Here is a 24,599-nt window from a genome sequence, read left to right as displayed (position 1 = left end):
AAAAAGAAGAACAAATACTTTTAAAAACACAGATGCACCTACACGATCTCCCCACTTTGCATTTCAGAAGACACAGATGTAAGATACACTGCCCCATACCAGTTCAAATGTTTTTCTGGAGTACGTATTTATAAGATAATCATGCAGAAAACCAAAAAATTTCCATTAAAAAAGAAAAAAACAAAGTGGTCATAAAAGATAATCAGTGACTCTGCTCGGGGTTTGTTGGTTTCAGTATACTTTTGGGTTTTGTTGAGGTTTGTTTGTTTGAGGTGGTTTTTCAGTTGTTTGGTTGAGGGTTTTTTGTTCTGTTTTGGTTCCCCCCCCTCCTCCAGTTTCAGGAAAAGCAACAATTTCTGAACAGGGTCATTCATGATACTGATTCAGGTGCTGCCCTGCCTTTCAAAAGTGCCAGACCAGTTCTTCTCGTTTCTTTTAAGAAAGCAGTGCAATGGGACAATAGCTTCATCTCCCAGATTAACTACTGTTGGGTACCCAGCTCTAGGCAATTGGCTTGCTCTGTGCAAGCACTTTATTACCACCCTCCTACTTGTTTATATTTCTCAAAATGCAGCATATTATTCTCTTTGACGGCAGTTGCTTCCCACGTGTTCATTCATCTTAGTTTGTCTCACTGGATTTCTTCAACAGTGCCTCATTAAACAGCCTGAATTTTTCTCTCCAGCTGCCTGCTAGGTTGACTTTCAGTGAAATTAAGGTAGATTTACCAATGAAAGGAAAACAGAATCCAGTCACAGTCTTAAATTTTAAGAGACAACAAAGCTTTCTAGGCTATGAATTTTAATACTCAGAGATTAGCAATTCATCTTAATTTTAGTTCTATCCTTCTAGGACAAAACAGTTGCCTAGAGAGCTCCTGGTAAGTTTTTTACTAAAAGCGTTGCTCCAAAAGATGTGGTGAACCAGCAGAACAGTTCCCAGTTCCCAAGAGAACGATGCCCTATCCCTTGTTCCACATCCCTAGCACATTTATTCTGTACTTTCTGTTCAGTTCACAAATCAAATCAGTTTAACAACGGCTCTAGCAAGACTAAAACAGAAGGTAGAAAGCCCCCAACACTGCAACATGGGAACAGAGGCTGAGGGTGCTGTGCAGCTTCCATCTTGTACGGGGACTATCAGCCCCGCTGCTCCTAGAATTATTCCCCAATTTTTATTACCATAACTGCTTATTTAGAGCCAGCAAGTCAAATTCTGAAGATTAACAGCCAGTAATTGATGATATATTAGTTCTTCCGTAATAATATCAGAACAATTCAAACTCACTAGCAGCAAACATGTTCAAAATGTCAGGAAACACCAGATTCCAGGTCTCATTCTGAACTGATCGAATGCAAGAAAAATATTCCCTGGCCTGGTAGCGACTGTGCCCCTGGTAAGGGACACAAACTGACAAAGGAGATGCAAGGAAATATAACACGAAATGCTTGCAGAACTGGACAAAAAGCTCTCCTGAACATGATCACAACTCAAAACATTCCCAAAAATGAATCTCTTTTTGCAAACAAATTAATAAAAATTCCTGATTTTCTTAAAGTAAACTTTTCACATCCTTTTCTCTGGAACCGAAAGAATTCTGTTTCTCAAAGATTGCCTTCCTGTTTTATTCTTCCAAAATTAAGCCTTCAACTCTGCATTTAGCAAATTCCAAGCTGAATATGACCCTTGGAGGCCAGCAGATTTGTTTGCATCTCACCCATCCCGGCAGCTAAAAGTAAGACTGTGCCTGGCTCTACTTGCCCACGAAGAAAAGTAACAGCAGATATAGCAACTTCTCATCTATTCTATCCCACCCTCAAAGATCCTTGGTATGGAGGGAACCGATTCCAAAATGCATCTACCGTGGCACAAGTAAAAAGATGTTAGTTCCCTCCTTAAAAGGTACTTTGCTGTACAGCTGACAGTTTGGAAAACAGAGATAATGTTACAGCCTTAAAATAAGGAGAGAAGCAGGAAAGCAAGTTGTTCCTCTCAGGCATAATACTTTTTGACTTCCTCTAGGATGAAACCTACCATTACTTCCTTAACAGCAAAATAAAGTTTCTGTCTTGCCATTCATAAATAGCAAAAAGTTATGCAGAAGTTTCTAAGCTGTTTTCAGAAGAGAAATATTCCAATTACTTTGGCTTTTATAAGTTTTTTTCTCTGTGTCATGACTTACATTAGGAGTTGGAATTTCCTTGGTTATCAAGTCCCCCTCATCTGTGATCATAATTTATAATCCTTCATAAATTGATGAGGCTCCAGCTTTTTAATGTACTCTTACATTCACTGAAGATACTATGACATTTCCAAAGCAGTGAAATATCAGTCCACACATTTTTGCCCAGTATTATATGGTAGCCTACTTACTCACTAGAATCACCCATAGAATGAGATTACTGTCAGAATGTTTTATGAGTCTGTTTTTTAAATTAGAAGATAAGTAATTAGATCTTTATAGACTGTACTGCAAGTTAAATGTTAAAACTACTGAACTCACATGTAAAAGCTTCATTACCTGTGTCTTCAAATGCACCTGGTTGCTCACGGGTATACCTGAACAGTTATGTTATGAGGCTGAAAGGAAGGCTCCTCTCCAGCACATCCTACAACAGTAATACTCTGTTCCTGGTGTGTAGAAAGTGTATTTTGCACAAGCCCCTTGAGAATCTGCAACATTTTAGAGATCTGCAAAGTAATTTCAGCACAAGGAGAACAAACTCTCAACCCAAGCAAAGCTCATTAGGACATAAAAATAAGCAGCAAAACTAGGAATGATTAAATATCAACATCCTGATATAGAGCTGTGGGGTGGAGTTTTTCTAATGATGTTGTTACATGTCTTCTCAGTGTAACTGGGTAGCCATTAAGTGTGAACAACAGCTTTGAAGTGAGAGAAATGCTGCTGAAGAAAATCAATATTAAGTGGTACTTAGACCAAGTTATTTTCTAGTATCCCTTTTTATATCTGAAGGATCCCAAACTGCTTCAGAAAGCAATCAGATTTTAATTGTTACAGTGATTAAACTGACAAACACCAACAGCTCTTCACTGAAACAAAATATTGAAGCTAGTAAAGTAAATCTCAGAGTAATGCCAATCAGTAATTTTATCTAGAACACTGACTTTGGGTCAAGGTTGCAGTATGGTTTCAGATTAGCCTCCTTCTGTGGTAGGGCAGTCACCAAAGATTTTCCCTTCAGCAAGAGATTCAACCAAAAGACATTCACATATTGTCACACACCCAGGGAAAGATTTTCCCTTCCTCTTGAATATAAGGTTCCTACTAGAAGAGAAGCAAAACCCCCCATGTGTTTCATAAAGCAGTTTCTGTGCAAGCTTAAAAAAAAAAATTTTTTTCAAAACCTGAGACTTAGTCAGCTGCACACCTTTGCAATGCATGGAAAGAGCCTACAACAAAACAGCCTGTGTATTACAATACACTGTAGGACTTCACTAGAAGAAAGGGGAAACTTTTAAATTCAATGGACAGAAAAAGAATACTACAATAAATCATTTTGCAAACTACATGTTAGTTTCGGTAACCAGTGCCTTTCAGGAAAGCATTATATTAATGTAATCACTTCCACCTTTTCTTGGTTCAGGCACAGTTTATTTTAGTTAAGAGAGCCACAAAGTAGGACAAAACAAGTATTCTGCTTAGCTTGCATTTCACAGACTTGAGCATGCACATGGCAATGGGATCAGTTACTTTACTACCCAGCCAATTTCCTCACTTTAAACCCCAAGCACTGCTAGAAAAATCCCATTAATCTAATCTGGGTAGCAGAAAAGTTTATCTAAAATTCCTTCTCAATAATGTGATACTTACAGGGTACAAATCTTTGTTTTAAAAAACTTACATCAGAAATATTCAATTTACATTTTACAACACTGAACTTAACATGAAACAAAGTCCACAAGCACTGCTTTAAAAATCCCAACAGTACCCTTGAAGTAGTTGACAGATTACCTTTTCATTGTAATTCAATTCTATCTGTAGCAAATCAGAGTTTTAAAAAATTCTCAGGAAACCAGAGAGATGAATGACAATGTACATTCATAGCTCTGAAACATTCAATAAACACAGAGAGAGTCTTTAAAAAAAATTAACATTAGTATATGATAGATGACTTAGACATCCAGAACTTGGATCCTGCATTCTCCTCCCTCTGGATAACTCTTCTTCCCCTCTCTGTTCCTGTACATGTGTTAATTTGTGACAAATTATAGAATTCATTGTTACAGGCCATGACAGTTACCAAAGGCATACATGATTTTAAAAACTATTTTAAAAGAAAAAGACAAACCCCACTGAATTGACAGAATGGAAAGACTATTAAATAAGCCCATGGACTGCCCATGGCCAGAGACACCACCACACGCTTGGACTATGCACATATTCTCCTGCCTCCTTCTCTTCCATCAAATCCTATTGTGAGGACAGCTCAGCTTGAAAACCCTCAGCAATCACCACTGCTCCATATACAACAAATGCATTGAACTTCATTATTTCCACTGCTTGTCTGATGAACAAGAAGCTTGTTTGACAACAGCTACATAGAGGTTTCTATGACATATTTCTGTTCAGCCCAACAGATTTTAGCACTGCAAAAACAAAAATCCAATGAAAATTCAGCACTCCAATTCAATCAGTTCTTGCAGGTCTATATATTAACAGTATATCTTACTCTTCTTCTCTTCCATTTATTCCAAGTTTATATTTTGAAAATTATAATAAACAATTTAATTAATCCACACTAGCTTTACCCTAAAATGCTTTTTGTTTTAAAAAACGTTGGGATGTAAAGAACAATGATGCACAGCAAAACATGTCAACTGAGAATTTGATCCTTCGAGACTTTGTTCTACAATTTTATTTTGTATTAACAGGATTTTTTCCTTCTAAGTTAACTGCCATCACAATGGTGGTTTTTTCCTCCAAAGTAAACATAAAACTGTTATGTTGATAATGTTCAGTTTTAGTATGAAAAACATAATCACCTTTTTTCTGGTTTGCTTTTTGTGGTTTCTTTAAGTCTATCATAAAATCTCTTAATTTCTAACACCAAACTTACCAAATTGCCTTCATTAAGAATGGTTACAAATTCCCTTAGGTTTTATATGTCTACTAGCAAGTACAATTTACACTGATTCAGTACTAAGGTGTAGCCAATTTTAGAACAACAGCTACTTGCTATTTTTATTTCAATAAGACCAAAGTTTAGAAAAACAGTTGTCACTATTACCAGAGAACCTGTCATATTTTTCTATATCCTCATGCCAGTGGCCTCTACCTGCCATTAGACACTTCCTTGCACTGTGCTTCATTCTTCAGGGCAAAATATGCATTTACCTAATTGAACTCAAGACACAAGCAATGACAAGTAAGTCAAGATGTTGGACTAAACATTCTTTATGACATACCCTGAAACTTTGCAATGAATACATCACATGATGTGATACACACAAAAGCTTTTTCCTTGTTTATCTTGAGCTGAGAAAGAGCAAGAGTCTTATGCATATGAAAGCAAAGTATACATCTTTATACTTCTGCAAACAGCCAGGCAGATGTGTCCCTTACAGACCTCTCCCACAGCATCATAGTGAGAGCAAATTTGTATGCTAGTATATAGTGATGAAAGATTAGAAATAAGAACTGTTTAAATTATTTACAGAACATCACTGACTCCTAAAGAAGGCCATGAGAAGTAGCCTGCAATCGGCCCGAGGAACCCTATGAAAGAGTAAAATATTAATAGAAAATAGCTATTACATGATTTATATTAATATTTTGTGAAGCTCAGGGCAGTTTAAAAATTACCTACATCAGTAGAGCAGTATCTTCCTCTATAATATTCATTTCAGATAACTGATGGTAACCAAGTTTTTACTGGATGACTCCTAAGATCAAACTCACTGCTGAATGGAAAAGAGACTTTCCTCCCCACAAGTCTGAGTCTTCACAATTTTTCTACTTTTTTTTTTTTTTAATCAGAACAAATTCAAAACCCTACAAACTGCCACCAGAAAAAAAAAGAAAACAAAAAACAACAAACCAAAAAACCCCCACATCACAACACAGGAAGAATACAGTTGAAAGGAAGCACAATCCTAAGATAGTGCATATAACTAATGCAATTTTATCCACTTACTGTCTTCTTTCATTTTGAAATTCCATCCTGAATCTATGAAAGCTTTACTTAGAAAAGTTTAATTGAAAACAAAAATTTATTAGAACACACTTGTTTCAGATGCATTAATATTTTCTGATAAAAAATGTTAAGGCTTTAATACCAGTTGGGACTAGAGTTGAAAATCACAGATACTTAACAATCTTAGACTAGATACTAAAGCTCTTACATTAAGAAAGTAGAACTTGTTCTTCATTATTACTGTTAGCTAAACTAAGGGGAACTCAAACGTACTAGTACAGTTGACGAGTTAAACTAACATGGAATAGGAACAAATGAGAACTAGAGAAAGACTTCACATCACTGTGTTGGTTCAGGTCACTTCCTCCATCAGTGACTGTATTGCTTTTCCAGCAGCATAGCTAGATTTTAAGTCAAGGAAAGAAGAAACAGCTAACTGAAAGCTGTACACTGCTATAAATGAAGTTATAGAATGAGACTGGACTCTGGTTTAAACCAATACCTGTTGTTCTTTTGTTTTCTCACAGGAGAAAGAAACAGACTTGTCTTTATTGTGCAAGATATTAAGTTCTAATGCTACAAATCATCTGAAGAACTCTCACCTACAGCAACTGATTGAGAAATAGTCACTTTGGCAACCTAAGCTGTTTCCACACAGCCAGAGAACCACGGAGTAGCTCTAGCTCAATACAAGTAAAAGGTGATACTCATAAAATTTTGGATATGGTGCCATTAGTCTTGGGAATATGTAGTTCTTCTGGACAAACACCCTGCTAACAGAGCTTTTAAGAGAAGGTTTGACAGTCAGAAGCATTTTAATATTTGTATTTAATAAAACAGGTTTACAAAACTGTCAGAGCTGGCAATTAATTCCTTCAGAGTGTGGAAAGAATAACATACTAAATACTTAACTTGCCAAGCATCAGCGTGTCTAGAGCCCCTCAGTTTCCTGAAGATACTTTGATATGATACTTTGGGAACTTGTACAAGCTGTTAAAGAGAAACCAGATGCTTCCCTAATCGTTACAGAGCAGCACAGGTTAGGATGAGAAGAATAATATCCTCACTCCAACTTGACAAAAGCCTCCCATCAGCTTCAGGAATTGCAACAAACTGCATCAAAAAAAGAGGTGGAAGCATGAGTATGTATCATTTCAGGGGAGGATAAGACCAGACACATGATACATGAAAGGCTTCTGAAAAATGGGGTTCATTTTCATAAAGTGTTTGGCATTTTAAAAATAACAAACAAAGCACAAGAGTTTACCAGATAGTTAGTATTTAGTTAATATCTACCAGCTATTCATATTTTTTCTAATCAATTTCAAAGAAAACCTGGACATATAAAAACCAGGAAATAGTGGTTATTGTAAAGTCTCATTTCATATTTGTTCCCCTTTCTAATGTTGTTTGACTGGTATGAATGCTTTACCTGATACAACAAACACAACTCTGGAAACTGAACACACTGTCAGATTTTCTGTGATTTCAAGCTTGTCTGTACTAATCCCAGCCTCATTTCACACCCACACATCAGGCTCCCTCCCTAGCTAGCTTGGGCTTCTCTTCTGCACAGAACTTCCTTATGACAATCTTGCAATTAACACCCACATCTCCTCCCCAAATGATGCCAAGTCAGGCTACAAAGACCACACCCCCCTGCATGCCATTTCATCAGCCCCTCATAAGTGACTCATAAGTATTCGGCCCTTTTCACCTTGTAAAACAGCTTATCTAATAAAAACAAAGCACATGTACAATGTTGCATCAAATGATACTCATGCTTGTAGATCAGGTCAGGAAAAACACCTGAATTTTCATCTGTCAGCTGACTAGTTTCACTGTAGAGTAACAAGAAGTAAGATGATCCAATGACAAAATAAAGTCTAGCAACCTCTATCCCTTCTTCAGTTTTTGTTGAAAAAGGTTTTCTAAAGTTTTCGTGCTCAGTTTTTAAACTCAGATGGAGAAGACAAGTGTTTCCTCTTTCAACTCTTTTTGTATTTTACATTGTGACTGTTAAGAGTCATAATTAAAATAGAAAACATCCATTCTTCATCTGACAGGCATTTCAACTATTTCATACCCCATACTCCAAACATGGAAACATTCGGAACAAAAAAAAAATATAAAAAACAAAACAAAACAAAAAACCCCAAACAAACAAACACCAACCAGAGAGTCCTGCCAACTCAAGAAAATCCTGCTATACAGGCTGTCAGGTTCTCATCAGTATGCCACTGGTGATCTGTCACTGACTTACAGGGTATACAGGTCACATAAGATTGTTCTCCAGAAGTCACAGGGCACTAAGGGACAGTGAAGTGCATTTGATAATTGCTGTATATTCATTTCCCATGTAAGCAATTACCATGGTTGTCACAGGAATATTACACAGTCGTCCAACTGTATAGGCGGGAACACGACCAGAACTGAAACACCAAACACTGACAGGATGCTCCAGAGTCCACGTTGTCTAAATGCAACTCAGTGCTACTGGAGACTCTATTTGACATTTTAAATAAGACTGAAGTCTCAAGCCCACTTTTCGGAAGACAGGTGTCCATAACACAAAAACTGACCTGACACCCAGCATTGCAAATAGAAAGCTCATGGTTCAGCAGACAGACTTCTGTTCTGAACTAACACACATACACACACTTCTCTTACCTGCAATTAAAGCATGTCAACAGGTCAGCAAGGAAAAACTTGCTCTGGCAGCTCTTCCATTTGCAAACAATCTAGAACTAAAGTTTCTTCAGCTGACACCTTTCAGCAGCATTCAGCTTTCCACTACAGACAAGAAAAGGCAGAGAAAGTAGAAAAGTAAAAATTATCATTCTCTATTATTAGAAAGTAACTGCCCAACACCTAAACGAAATTGGGGGGGGGAGGGGAGAAGATGACCCAAAACCATCTTAGAACAAGATGATAAAATCTCTAATACAAAAGAAAAGCAGTTACAGAGTGTATTTCACAGCACCAGACAGGTCCACACAGACAAGGTCAGGGCTTTCAGGCCTTTCACCAATACCTTAGTGAGAAGCCCTTGGAAACACCAAGGACATCATCAGCTATGAGCCCACACCACTGCAGAAGCAACCCACACTTTCCTTCCTTACTGCCTTCTGTTCACTGCTGCAACTCAAAAACATTTGCATCCATGCAAACATTTGCATCCCATGCACCTCAAAAACGTTCGTGCATCACACACTGAACACGTTTGGGGCAGTTAAGAAACTGTTCTGGCTAAAAAGTAACCACTGGGGGGAAAAAATAAATAATAAAACGCAAAAGTAAAAAAAAAAAAAAGTGGTATTACACTGAATACTAAACCTGCCTACACCGCCAAAAAGCTGATCACAAAACTCACTTTTCAGACAAGAAATGCATCATAACAACATCTTGTTAAACAAGCTAAACACATGCAAAGGAGGAGGAGGAATCCACACCTTTCTGTCAACACTGAAGTGATTCATATTAAATCTACATTTGACATGCAACAAGACTGCCCACATACAGAAAAATGCAAGTATGAAAAGGGTGTCTGTTCACTTACACAGTGCTTAGCATTCAAAATTGATTTTACAGACATCCTGCTAACCTGTCTGACAGAAATTCCTCCAGACTACACAAATTCAAAATAGGGAGGCTGTCAGTTTTTCTCTCTTATAAGCAAGGAAGTAAAATTCTGAAAGTTTTCAGTATGCTGAAAAGAATCATGCAAAAGTTAAAGTATATACATCAAGGGACAAAATAATTTTTTTATACATACTAATTTTTGGCCAAGAACTCATCATTTAAAGCAGGTTCTTAAACAGCTTTCTCATCAAAGTAGCATGAACAAAACACCCGAAAATTAAGATCTTATGGGAAGACACTATGAGTTTACAGGTCACAAATATAACATGGTTTCAGTACAGGCTAGGGTAGATGATCCTTGTCATTTTATGTTCCTGAATTGTAGGGACAATTACATCAGATATCTCCACAGAGACAACTAGAAATCTCATAACATCCTGTCTTTTAACATCATTTTCTGCCTCTATTAAAACAAAGAGGTAGTCCTAAAAACTAGCCAATTTCCAAGTGAAATCTCTAAAATATTTCCTGCCCTTAATACAATTGTACTCCAGCCTGTGACTCTAAATAACAAAAGAAAATAAATACCTAACACTAACATGGAACCAGACAAACCCAGAAAATGTTATGAGCTAAGGGTTAGGATTTTTTTGTTAAAGTATCCTTTAAATAGTATGTGGGGATTTGGGATTTTTTTTTTTTTAATTCCACGAGGAAAAAAGTTTGTTGGTCTTTTCCTACTTTGATCCCAGTTCAGAAAGGTATCACATTGCACAGTTCTCTAGAGATAAAAATCCTTAAGAGATTTGCAAAAACTCCTCCATATGCTTTCATCTGCTGCCATTCCATATGGCCTTTGTTACTGCTAGCTGGCTTCCACAGCCTGAGGATGTGTGTAGCATCACTGAAGTAGTAAAATACTGTTCACAAAACACTAGCTCACTAAACCAGGATATTTTTAATATAGTTTCTTATTATTCAAAATAATTCTGAGTGGGGACTCTAAGGGGAGGAGATTACTCCATAATTTGTAATTAATACCTACACCTCTCCTGTCTGCTTCCTACATCCATTGCACCTGGTCATAAAAATAACATTCCAAGTTTGATTTGGAATTAGTTTGATTTAAATACAGTCTTTCCATTTTTGCTTTGCTCTATCACTTAACTGTGTAAATTTTTAAGTGGAGCCTATAATTGTGTTCTTGACCAAGCTGTCCCTTAGCTTAAATAATAATTTTCTCCCTTGGATTTATCTTCTTTAATTTGAAGCATAGCTTAAAAACTGCTGTCATACACATAATGAAATAGGTATAGTCTAAATGACAATCTCATAATTGAGATTTACAAGTTGATCAACCCAGAATTTTTCTTTCCTTTTAGCTACATAAGAAATAGTCCATCACAGGGAACATAAAAGAGGAAGAGGGAAAAAAAAAAAAAAAGGAGAAACAGCCCCTACCCAGAGTCAAAGTCTACACATATTTAAGAGTGGGGCCATATTATCCTAACATATTCAGTGTTTCAGCTTCAAAGTACTGCAAGACTGACTCACTGAATCTTTGTTACTGCTACTGAGGCAGTATAGAAAATCACAAAGGTCTGTTCTTCTGTAGTCTACAAAAGTTCTTTTGTATTTTACAAAAGATTTCTCTATGATATGCAATTAGTGTGCAGGTTTTAAAGAGAAAGCACTTGGAACATGGAACAATTCTCTGGTCACACATACGTAAAAAAATCTGGATCTGAAACCTTAGCACCAAGCTCTGATAAATTTCCTGTCCTTATGCCTTTAGCTTCCCAAATCACCTGGAAAAAGAAAAACAAACCAAAAAAACCCCATAAAACCAAAAAAACACCAGCAGGCATCTTAGGTTAGATGGCAAAAGAAGACTCAGTCTAGTATATGAAATAACAAGAGTCTGAATAATTTAACACATTCCAATTTTGAATCAAGTTTTTTTAATTAAAAAAAAGCTGTAATTAAATTAAAGAAGCATAGTTATAATTAAACAGAGAGCTTCTGTACTTGTGGCCCAGGAGAATCATATTCATCACACAGTATCACCAGTTCAGTACTGCCAGGTAGAAAATAATACATTGTTATCTCCAGAGAACACTGACACTGGGATCTCTTTCTAGGCACTGAAAAACCATTACTGCCAAGCACAGCCTTGCCTTACGTAACACATTTTTGGAAGAGCAAATATTTTGCTTTTGCATCAAATACACAGCTTTCTAAAAGAAAGCAGGCAACACAACACACCACGTAAAAAAACCCACACATCTGCATTCTGTATCCTGGACAGGGAGGAGGGAACAGAGGGAGAGAGAGAAAACACAAAAAGGTTCTGCCTTCTGATTTCTGAAAACTGAGACAGATGAGGAAAACATGAAATGGTGGAGCAGCTGCTCAAAAACTTTGAACCAGATATAAAAATGTTATATTTTATGTAATATTTTCTGATTCATATGATTGATATTAGTTCTTATATAATATTTTCTGGCTTATTCATATTAATAATATTATTCATAATGACAGGAATATCAGAAAAAAATATATCTCAGCTTACATTACTTGAATAGCCTGAAATTCTGTCCTAAAATGAGCGTGATAAGGTGTGTATATTAAAAAGCTTTAGAACATAAAAATAATCAATTAATGAATTCATTAATTAAGATGCTCTACTTTATACCTTGCTATCATCAAATCCTAACAGACAGGCATTTTCAACATCTCTTCAGCCCACAGCAAAGCAGAATGTCAAACTTTCTTTTAACAAGCAGGCTGCCAGGACCATCCTAAGAATGGCAAAAGCCTTTTCAAGGGCTTGTAAATTTTCTCTCTTTTTTTTTTTCTAAAATACAATTAATTTTGAGCTCAAGATTATACTGCATTTTATTTGAGATGAAAGTTGTCCTTGGAGACTGTATTACATCCCATGCATCTTAACCAACACCATTACCCAGGCTAGACATTATGAAAGATGCATAGTTTTGTGGTTTGGGAAATTCAAATTGCTTTCCTTATCTTTCCACTTCATGTGAAAGCCCAAGAAAATAATCCCAGTAACCACGGTCCACAGATATATGAATCAATACAAACACTCCCAGTAGCAATATATGGCATTCAAAAACAACAGATGGACTGTAAAATATTAAGAGGGAAGTATGTCCCTGTTTCATACATGCATGAATTAAGAGAAAGAATGCCCTAGAAGTGATACATCCCAGGAAATTTCCCTCTGTGAATAACAAACCAAAAGTCTCCTAAACTGTTAATTTTACATAAAAATGTGCCTATTTATTTTTTATTTAAAGACCAGTTGACTGCAGGACTTCCTCAAATCTTTGGTTTCCTTCTGCTATTCACAGCTTTGCCCAATAGCATGCAACTGAAATTAAAACCATTGTTTAATGTCACTGTTGTTATCCCTGTCATTTGAACAAGAAATCTCACACAGCAAAGAGCTACCTCTGATTTGGGCTGGTACTGGACAATTAATTAAAGGAATAGAATTAGTGTACTCAAATAAACACAGGCTACAAGGGCAGCACAACAGAGGGTTGTTTACAACATACAGCGGATTACATGAAAGAGTTTTCCAAATTTTCACTAACACAAGCTGATTAAGTCTGCATGGCAGAGAGCAGACTAGCACAGGCCTGGGAGCAGTAAAACCACAGTGGCTTGGATGCAATGCCACACAAATATGACAAAACTGTTTTTGAAGCTAATCTAGGCAACTTCACACCACATTTCCTAGCACTCCCTGTTCTAGGATTTGCTCTTGCAGAGCCAGGGTGGGTATAGGCATGCCCACAGTCATTTTTTCATATTATTACCTTCTAACAGAGTTCTAGCTACTTTTCAACAGCCACAGCATTGTGAAGCTACAAGTCTCGCTCATCTACTCCATGCAGGTGAAAAAGGGAAAAAAACAGAGAGAGAGGCATAATGTTTTGATATCTTCTGGATCCTTCTTGTCAATGAGAAGTAAGTGTAGAGGTAGTAAGAAAATGAATTCTCGGTCCCGCTTTCTCCCTGGATTTTACACATCGTGTTGCATCACAGTAACCATCTCCTATAGCCAGTCAAAGGCTAAAAAAATCACTTCAAAGCCACCTTCATCATCATCACCCCTTTGCCATGTTAATACCCATCACATTTCTGTCACAGCTGCTTTCATTACCTGTTCTTAAAATCATACACAACTTTTCCAGATAACGTATTCCAATGCAACAGCACCTTACCAACCAAGCAAAGAAATTGTGGAAAACACATGTATCTCATACACACAGACTAACCCTCATTTTCTCATGTCTCCACTACCTCTTTCTCTTCTTTGAAGGCAAAATAACAGCACCTAGCTTATTCAGTCAGTCCTCCAGACACCCAGGTATTCTTACTGCTCTCCTCCTCCAGACTCCCTCCAGTGGGTTCATGTTACCTTCTTTTTTCCTTTTTTTTTTTTTTTAAATTAATTCCATCTTCAAAACTGGACTCTACATCAACATTGGCTGGAAAGATTACTTCGTTTAACTTGCAGAGATGACTTCTCACATATGTGATGCAGTCACACAGCCCCATACCAAGAACTACAAAGCTCTTTAAGGTTTACTGAATCAATCCTCAGGGAGAAGCATTTGGTCCTTCTGGCCTTCTCCAATTGCTCCCATAAGCCAGGAGGCAGAAATTACTTTAAAGAAGCCTTGCTATGTTTGAAGCAAGGAACTGTGTTGTGGGGCTCTTTTGCCACACAAACCTCAGCCCCAATCCGAAAACTGGCTCCATTTAAAAAAAACCCAACTTTTCTAAGAGCAGAATTCAATCATTCTATGACAGTTTCTTAGTATGATATTCTCTAATTTTACAATTTTATAACAACATTGATTCTTGTCATCCATTAAAATACAGAAATCCTTCACATATATACAAAAAAACCCCATGCCCCTACACCAGAACACTATCTCATGAGTCCATTCCTAGAGAAAACAATGTTTCTGAAGAAGTTTAGCACTAACCCACAGTAAATTCCTCCAGAAATTCTTTAACAAGAATGAAGTTTTGACAGTTTCTATCACAGAGTCAAGCTATCAGAGACCAGCTGCTCCTCTTCTGTTAGCATTCTGGAGACAGAAATTGCATTAGTCTAACATGGTCTAATCTCAAAAATAAACTCATATGGGCTACTGCTTATTTCTTTGTCATCCTCTACTGCTTTAGGAGGGTTTAATTCCCAGGAAAAATACTTGAACAAATAATCAAAGATAAATGAGTCTACAACAGTTCATTTCCACTTCTCCCTCACCCTTGATGCCTGTACAGACAGACACTACAATTACTCTTCTCAGTGGAACAGTATTACACATATCCTCCATGAGTTAAGTAACTGCAGCAGCTCAGGGATTACATCAGCCAGCTCTTACCCTTTCAGTAGTGTTTTTCAAACACTTTAAACTTAAACTTATCTAAATGCTCCCAAACTCACACTTTCCTCACACCAGCTTGGGGTTTTAGCAGTGGCCTTGGACACAGTTTCACCTCCCACTCTCAGTATCTCTTATTAAAGGTGAGGTGAACCAAACCAAACCAAACAACAGACCTCAATCTGCTTTGAATTATCTGCCCACAGCTCCACTTGTCAAACAGAAGCAAACTTCCCCTGGCTTTCTTTTCACTAACTTTATACTTCTATAACGATTTCTCCTTACTCTTTTTGAGTTGGCCATTCCGAATGTTGCATTTGAACTATATGTGCTTATGCTTTATTTTTACACTTGTCCTTGGCAATCCAGCTGGGATTTCCTTTCCCTCCTTGTTGTATTTGACGCTGAAGAGCTCACTCTTAGCCAAGACAGCCTCTCACTACTTTTCATATTTTCCTCTGTGAAAGAATATTTTCAATTTCTGCCACTAGCATAATTTCCTGAAGGAACAATATTCCCCTACTATTTTTTTCTCTTAAAACACAGAACTACTTGGTAAGAATCATGTTGCCAGACTTATCCAAAGTCTGCCTTTCTAAAAATCCGGTTGTTTTATTTTAGCACGAGTCCTCCTTCTCAGACTCTCATTTGCTCAGTCTCACACAAGTTACTTATCTTCTAGTTTTAACAAAGCTTGGAAGTGCCTATCTTCTGGTTGCTTTTTTCATATTTAGCACCAGGAAAGCTTTACTTAGGTCCTCCAACAACTTACTAGGAACCTGCGTCCCATCATACCTCCTAACCAACACTCCTAGATAATTAAAATCCTGGATCTGGATGATTTCTGGTGTCCCAAACATATTCAGAATATTTCCCAGATTTGCTAGCCTTCAGTCACCTCTACCAAGGCAGTATCAATATTCTTTACCTTTTGATTTGCACAGACTTTTAGTAGGATTATTTAGAATGGAAAATTTAATTTATTCTGCCATTAACGGTTTTCTCAACGCCCTTATGCCACAGACTCCAATACTCCTGGTCTTAAATAAATATTTTTATCTCAGAATATCTGAATGTATTTTGAAATGATAACTGCTCAGATCACATTATCTCCTGACATCATGCCCAATGCTGAGTCCTCTTGAAATGTTGCTGAGTTGATGCCTCTTTTAAATCTAAACTGTTGTTACTCTAAATGTTTGCCAAAACTCTGTACAAATGTACAGTACAAATCTACACTAGTAACAGAATATGCCTTGCTGCCAACACAACAAAATTTTAGCCCCCACACTTGCTGCTACTTTAAAATTTAAACAGTAACATTTCACCTATTGAATCATGGCACATGTACCTGCTATGGTAATGATGCAATGCACAGCAAGTACTGAATTTAAGCTATGCATACTTTATCACTTCCTAAACTAATACAACATCTGTGAAATGAGAGGCATTGCTATCATGTTAGAATTTTAAATTGTCAAGAGGAAGAATCAGGTAACGTCATTCATCTTTAATTCATTTAACTTTTTAAGATGTATCTGCACACAAAGTAATTCAAATGCTGTTGAATTTCACAGAAGGCTAATGGGAAAAGTTCATGCAAATAAAAGCCACAAATTCTGCTATCATTTTTTTCTTATAAGCAAAGACTAAAAGAAACATTAATACCTGAAAAAGTGTTCAGATAGCTTCTATAGACACCGAAACTCAAATAATTCAGCTGATTCAAATGATTCAAACTGAGCTAGTTTGAATGTCAGCAGAACCACGGTCTGTGTGCCCAGAATTTTATCTGCTCCCTCAGCTACAGAAGTAGATCTAACACAGAGTATTATCACTTCCTTCCGTAGGGACCCTTGCCCTCCGTCCTTAATGTTGGGTTAATGTTTCTGATTTACTCATTTCACTAACATGCAGGTTGCTAAAAACACCACTAGAAAAAGATGTAACTTGCAAATAGCATGTATTATAAATGCAGTCTTTGCTAAACTGCCTTAGCTGTTGCTCTCTGAATATTTAATTTTATTTTTTTCCAACAATAAAGGTTTTTGTGAGAAGAAAAAAAGTTCTTCAAGTCCAAGCATTCCACTGGCATCCAAGCAAAATAAACCTAGCTCTATCTAGCCAAAAGGAATCCTGCAAAAACATTTCAGTACTACTACTGTGTGTTCTGCTGTATCAACATTAGCAAGTCAGGAACCCATAAGCACTGTGCTGCTGCTGGCAAATATCACCACATGAAAATCATGGCAGCAAAATATGCTGAAAGCAGATGCAACCACTGACAGACATAAAAACCTATGTGTTATCTGGCAGCCAGTTCACAGTAATGACTCCCGGTGTTGTTCACACTGCTGGGACCAAAACATTAAGAACAGAATAATTGTGGGGGCAAATCAGTTTCTGCCCTCCATGTTTTTCCTCCATTCAACACTTCACAGGCTCCTCATCCCATGAATATGTTTCAAGAAGCTGATAAAGAACTTTCTAATTGTTTACCTGAAACCACTCCAAGCAGGCAAGCATAATTAATCTTAATGCAAGTCAGCAATTCAGAAAGAAAATTATCCTGTGACACCTACTGCTGACTATGTTCTATGCTTCCCTGTACTGAATGGCAAAATGGGCAATTAAAAGCAAAAAAAAAAAAAAAAAAGGAAAACCACCTCAAAGTAATGAAGTAGCTAACCCCACTGCTTCCTTGAAACTCAGAGTCTCAGCATGACTGATATTCCCAATCCACACCAAAAGCATTCCAAGGACATTTGAGTAGTTTGAGAACAACATCGGAGTAGGAAAAAAAAAAGGGAGCAACACACACTTTTCTGAAGATGTTAATGGTTTGCAGTAAAATTCTTGGCTGTTTAGCACCTTGGCTGTACCTTGATCAGGCACACAAGGGAGACAACCCAGAATTCAGATGATTCTATATCACTCACAGAGACAACAGAGCCCTCACTTCCAAAATGAATCCACGTCTTGCTCGTGGTTGGGAGAATGCACTTCCTGCAAAGTTTAGCACTGAAAATCAAGGGAGTTCCTCAAAAGGAGAGAGAAACTTTCATCTTCCATAGGTTTTCTTACAGAAATACTGCATTTACAACACTGAACTAAACCATATTTATGGCACAAGCAAAGCGTAAAAGCATTGCAAGTGTGCAAGAGCAAACAGCACAGTTCTGTTAATAAAGCCCATGAGTCCAACGTAACAAGCCACAGATGTCTCACCTTCAACTTGTAATTATAAAAGGCACACCTCTCTACTCAGGCTCCCTTCTTCCCTTATATGTTTAAGATATACATGCTTACAGAAATACTGCTCTTAATGTAATGCCAATACAGTGATGAAGCAGCAAGCCAAGTTATCTCTCTCTCAGGTTTGCAGCATTAGGGTAGGAGCCTACCACAACAAGATGAGTTAACACAACTCAGTAAAAACCCACACTCCTCTTTGGACTGGCTGCAACTTTTCATTCATAGCTCTTTGACTTGTGTGTCAAAAACCCCAAATATCTGAAATTAGTTTATTTATTACCATTTATTTATTACCATACCATTAATGATTACTGTTAATCATTAATAAAACTAACTCAAAAATACAAAATTTGCTTCCCTCTTACTCAGAAGTATCTGAGGTTTTACAAAAGATTTTGTGAATGGAAGTGGAATTGTTTCTTCAGGAGTCCAACTCTTCAACTGGCTGCACAGTGCAAAAAAACCAGCCAACAGTTAAATTTAAGTTACATTGCAGAAGTTTACTGGTATATCGGTCTTGCCAATATTTTGAAGGCTTAATTTTTTTCACATTCATTAGGAAATCCTTCTAACTGTGAGCTCTTTCCCTGGCATCCATCACTCGATCAGTTCCTCAGGCAAACTAAACTATTGCTGGAGAAGTCTTTTTATATAAAAATTTTCACAGAAATAAATCCTGCCCCCCACCAATATACAGTACAGGCAACTTGTAAAAACTATCTAGAATTAGAAGGATAATGGGCACAATTGTCTTTCAGTAACAGTTACTAATGCAAAGAACCTAGCACATGTTTTTAGTATCACACAGCTTTCTGTCTGTTTTTTTTTTTTTAAACAAAATGGACAAGTTCTTCTAAGGCATGCAATGTTTGAATAAATAAAACTGTCTGTCATACTGTTTGGAGACTACAGTAGAGATACAAGGGAAGAAGACAGCATTTGACTGTGCTTCTACAGTTAAATGGCAAAAACTACATAGTGAGAATTTGCCTAATACTTTTAGCACTAATCTAGCTATATATGTCCCCACACAAAAGCAGATAACATGTCCACTACCATGCTAATCATGATTAGACCAGAATTAGCTGTCATGGTCTAACATTACTGTATGTGTAGGCAATTCAGTATTACATCATAATTTGACCTCTTTTTTTTTACAGGAAAAAAAAAAGAAAAAGAAGTAATTGATTTCCCAAAAACTCGCTACCCATGGGAAGCCAGCACAGTTTGGAACAGAATAAATTTCAGGGCAAATTTTCCAACTGCTAGGAGAAGGTGCTACATTTAGTTCAGGGGTAACACGAGTCAAAGACCCAACTACATCTTGGGTCTCCTGCTTGCCAATAGCTGTACTTGTGTCATGTTTCCAAACTTTCCTCTTTAAAAGCAATCCCACCAAATATCAGAGGTAACACATTCTTAGATAGTGTCTTCACGTGCCTTGAGCTTTTATCACGACTGTCACCAGCTCTTACCTTACCTGTTCTGTTTCCATTCCACATGGAATTGCTTCACCTGGACATGCCCTTCAGGATCACCTTTGACAAGAAGTTTTTGGCCACGTGGGTTAACACGGAAAGCATTCTCACCTTACTATCAGTAAGTCATTGATTGAAAGATACCTATCCAAAATAAGAGGAAGTCTCACAGTCAATGACTAAGAGAGAAAGTAAGGCAAGATGAGTTTGCAAAAGCTCCTCAGTCTTCATAACAATAACTTTAACTGGTGAATGCTTTGCTATCATCACAGCACTTCCACAGTTAAGCTGGCACTTTAAAATGTAGTGGTGTGTGTATACATATATTACACTAGAGCACTATGTGCCAGATCCAGTCGTTTCTTGAACATTCCACCACCTCCCTAGGCAGTCCATTCCAATGTTTAATCACCCTTGCAGTTAAGAAATTCTTCCTGATGCCCAACCTGAACCTCCCCTTGGAGCTTAAGGCTATGTCCTCTTGTCCTGCCACTAGTTGGGAGAAGAAGCTGATCCGCGTCTGGCTACGACCTCCTTTGAGGTAGTTGTAGAAAAAATAAGGTCACCCCTGAGCCTGCTCTTCTCCAGGCTAAACAATCCCAGCTCCCTTTGGAGCTCCCTGTAGTCCTCATAGGACTTACACTCACCCTTCACTAGCTTTGTTGCCCTTCTCTGGACTTGCTCCAGCACCTCAATGTCTTTCTTGTAGTGAGAGTCCCAGAACTGGACACAGTTCTTGAGGTGCAGCCTCACCAACTTGATCCAGGTCTAACTGACCTGCTACCTGTGACACACTGAAGTTCTACCTCTACTTTCCAAATAAATTAATCACATCAGGAAAAGGCACTGCTTCTTGGAAGCTGTTTTTGTGAGTTTTTAAAGGTACAGAAATTCTTACTGAACAGCCAGGATTGCAAAAAGGACTGAAAAAAATGTCAGAATCTCCAGATCACTCGTGCCCCAACTTCTGACCAGTGCAGGCCTTTGCAGGCTTTTCTGGAAGCACCCCAAGGTTGCTTGTCTTTTCTCAAGACTATCACAGGATACCTAAAGTATGCTAAACCATATAACATACCTGAAGTATAGGCATCTGCTGTTGTGTTGGCATCACATCCAAAGCAGGACAAAAAGCACTATTTGCCAACAGCCTTCCTTCATGCTCTCTTTCCTGGGGCTTATTCTAATAGGGATAAAGTATATGATTTTTTTGGGGGGGGGAGGGTGTTTGCAGTTATTTAGTGTAAGACCGACCTATCCCATTAGGCTGAGAAGAGACCACAAGTAAGGTAACAATGCCAAGTCAGCATGTTTGAGAAGAGTCTTGCAGTTCAAGTGTCTGTAGCCCAAAATATAGTTATGAAACTGTTACCAAAAATGATGACTGGAGTAAGAGGTCACAAAAGCTTTGCTCTCAGCAGCACATAAACACCACAAACATACCAATGACTCTAAATATGCCCCAGAGAACAGAAAGAGAGAGAGAGAGAGAGAAAATGTCTCTCTCATGTTTGAGGGAAACTAGTAGTCACAATAACATCAGATCAGGATGTGGAAACCTGCATTTTTAAGAAGTCAAGTATGCAACTCAAGCATTAAAGAACTAAACGAGACTTCCATGAGACTAATTAAAATTTGAAAATGCTTTGCAATGAAACCTTCTGCAAGCATCAAAAAGAAGCATTTGTATACTACTAAATAAAGATGTGCGAAGGAGGAACAGCAGCATTTGTAAGTTCTTTAAAAAAAACCCTCTTAAAATTATGTATATCAAAGTAATCTTGATAACTCTTCAAGAACAGTTTAACAGAGAAACTGATGCTTCAGATAGTACTGAGATTCTGTAAATCTGAATTCTTAAGCTTAACAGGTATCAAGCATTAGCATAATCTTTTGAAGACAAAATATATCTATAATAATTTCTAAAACAGTTTCATATAAGGATCAAATAAGACCACATGAGCAGCAGTTTCTCCAATTTTGGTTCTCTTGGTTTCAGATTCTGTGAAGATTTGTATACTACTTAGGTGAAAAAAAATAAAACAAAAAACCCAACCCAAAACAACCCTTATAGAACACAATTCAATTTTTACCATCACCACCATATAATTAGACACATTAAAAAAAAAAAAAAAAAAGTTAAGTTTCTTCCATGGGCTTTGGCCACACATTTTTCATCATTCTAATAGGATTCACTTCTTTCTCAAAGCACATGTAGTCAATCACCATGGGTCAATAAATAAGACTAAAACAGCTGTTAGCAAAGTCAATTGTAAACATTTGTCTTGATTGAGACAGCTAAGAGAAAAAGGCATCTGGATTTTCCATGAGCTTTACAACTGTGGTCGTCACACCAGTATCTCACTGGTACAATCTTGCCCTTTGCAACTGTTTATACTTTACAAAGTAGATTGTAAGCTTTTCTGTCTTTCCCTTCTCCCTTTGACTTTCCATGTTCATTAAAGCAGAGCCAGAGAGGAAGAAACGAATTACAGCATTAGGTCCTAATTCTTAGATTAGTTTCAGGTCAGGCGGACTCTTATGCACAGCCCAGAAGTAAGGCAGCACAAATAATGTGAAAACCCTAATACTCCTTCAGATATTACAAACCCTTCCAAACAACAATTTCTCTAAACGGTTTACTTCTGGAAATTACAACATAAAATCAGCACAGACCAGAAACGTAGGTCTGTACTGCATGACCTAGCATTGCTACCTTATTGGGGTGTGAGAGATGTCTTTGAATGGACAGTTTATTATCAGTCCCTCTTTTCTCTGAAAATGAAAACAAAATAAAAACCATCATGTTTCCCAACTAACAAGATGAGCCTCTGAATCCTTACTGCGATGCAGAAGAATAAAAACTGTTGTACAGAAGGAAAATTCAACTATAAACTCTTGCACAGCATCAGAGTTTCACACTGATCAACAGAAATCACCTAGGCAGAGAGAGAGGGCACTGGCACATTCTGAAGTCTCTTTCAATTCAATCAGTAGTAGTAAGGTGGCATATAAAATAATACAATCATTTTCATGCATTTTTTCTTCTTATCATCATCGTATGAGTTGTGTTAATGCTAACTAGAAAACCAACCATACACCCCAGGGAAGAGGAGAAAATCAGACTGAAATAAAAATCTCCAAAGACTATCAAGTGTGCCTGAGCATTTCTCAGTTACAAGGAACCATATGCCCCAACCTGGCAAACTCCTGTACTGGCAGGCTGGCCCCAGGCACAGCCTCCGAGCAGGCAGCGGGCACCTGTCGGCACCTACGGATTTGTCCACATGGAGCAACTCAAAACCGTGCCGAGTTACTACCAACCACCCCAGGCGACAGAACAGGTTCACGTGACCTTGCTAATAGTTCCTCAAAGACCAGAGAAAGCAACACAGCAATCATTTTACCAGGGCACGCTGCCTTCTCCAGTTACCAGGGCCCTCAAGTTGCCGAGACCTCGGATTTTTGGCATCCAAAGCAAATATCAAAACAGCCTTCGGTGAACGAGAAAGAAGTAATCAATGTTATTCCCCTGTTAAATCAGCAGCCCGAACCCGAACTGACCACCCAAGCACAGGGTCACGGGGGTGGCAGACCCACGCAGGAATACCTGGCACTCTGAAAGGCGTCACACTGCTGAGAAAAGAGCCGCCCTGGAGATAAAAGCACGCATCCCACGCTCTCACCTCGGCACTCACAGCCCTGCGCGAAGCCTGGGTCCTCTCCCAGAAGTTTGCGACCAACGCTGCCCAGGGTCGCCCCACAAACCAGCAGCGGAAAAGCCGAGCCAAAAAGATAAAGGGGATTAGGCGGGCATTACTTCCAGTGACCTATATACTGCCCTCAGCCCGCGGCGGCCCTGCGGCAGACGGCAGCTGCTCGGCTGCGGGGGACACCGGCCCGACACCCCGCCCCGCCGGCGAGGCCAAGCGGTGGCGCGACACCTCCGAAACTCAGTCCAGGGCCCGTCCCCGCCGCCACCGCCCCCTCACGGCTCCCGCCCCGCGGGGACCTGCCCCTACCTGGCGCGGGAGGCGGCTACGGAAAGTTTCCCCGGGGAGGGGCGAGGCGGGCTCCACTCCCTCTCCGCCGAAACGACCGGCTCCGGGAAGGAGGGAAGGAAGGAAGGAGGGAGGCGGTCACCCAGGTAAATCGCCGTCCGCTACGGGACAGCGAGGCCGCCGTTAATCCCTCGGGCGGGAGCGCCCTCACGCCCGCCCGCCCCGGAGGCTCCGTCCCCTCAGGGCGGGCATCCTGCCCCGCGCCCCCCCGCGCCCTCACAGCGGGCGGCCCCCGCTCGGCACCGGCCGCAGACTTTGTGCGAGCGGGGACGGGCCGTGACTCAGAGCGCCGGGGAGGAGCCGCGACCTGCCGGGGAGGCCCGGCCCGCCGCGGCCCCTGCCGGGCGGCTGTTCTTGCCTCGGCGGGCACCCTCCAAGAGAGTTTAGGAGGCCCCGACTTTAGAAGAGGTGCCCCTGTAACTAGCAAAGCCTCCTACCATATATTTCTCCCTGCATGGAAAACCCGCAGGCTAGAAGTACCGTTTTAAATCCAGCCCGACCTTACAAATGAGAATTACAGGTAATTCCCCAATGATACAAGCTACAAGGTGATCAGTGGGCTGGAGCACCTCTCCTCTGAAGACAGGCTGAGAGAGCTGAGGTTGTTCAGCTTGGAGAGCAGAAGGCTCTGGGGAGCCC

The 24,599-nt window shown here is 39.0% G+C and overlaps 1 protein-coding gene across 6 annotated transcripts in view; it reads right to left on the bottom strand.

Annotated features, from left to right (window-relative positions):
• The window catches only part of FHIP1A (FHF complex subunit HOOK interacting protein 1A), a 96,322-nt gene extending 72,287 nt beyond the window's left edge, over positions 1-24,035 (bottom strand). For 2 of the 6 annotated variants that reach the window (XM_064652222.1, XM_064652221.1), the window contains exons 1-2: positions 23,922-24,035; positions 8,829-8,951 (exon numbers count right to left, since the gene is read on the bottom strand). The gene's annotated coding sequence lies outside the window, so the exon portion shown is untranslated. Of the gene's footprint in view, positions 1-8,809; positions 8,952-23,509; positions 23,644-23,921 lie in introns of those variants that run through there. The other 4 variants (XM_064652223.1, XM_064652225.1, XM_064652224.1 and 1 more) reach the window with 4 other exon arrangements.
• Between the last annotated feature and the right edge of the window lie 564 nt (positions 24,036-24,599).

Source organism: Pseudopipra pipra, chromosome 4 (assembly GCF_036250125.1).
Source record: "Pseudopipra pipra isolate bDixPip1 chromosome 4, bDixPip1.hap1, whole genome shotgun sequence".
NCBI lineage: Eukaryota > Metazoa > Chordata > Aves > Passeriformes > Pipridae > Pseudopipra > Pseudopipra pipra.
The sequence above is the reverse complement of the archived record's forward strand: the minus strand, read 5'-3'. Positions and strand labels throughout refer to the sequence as shown.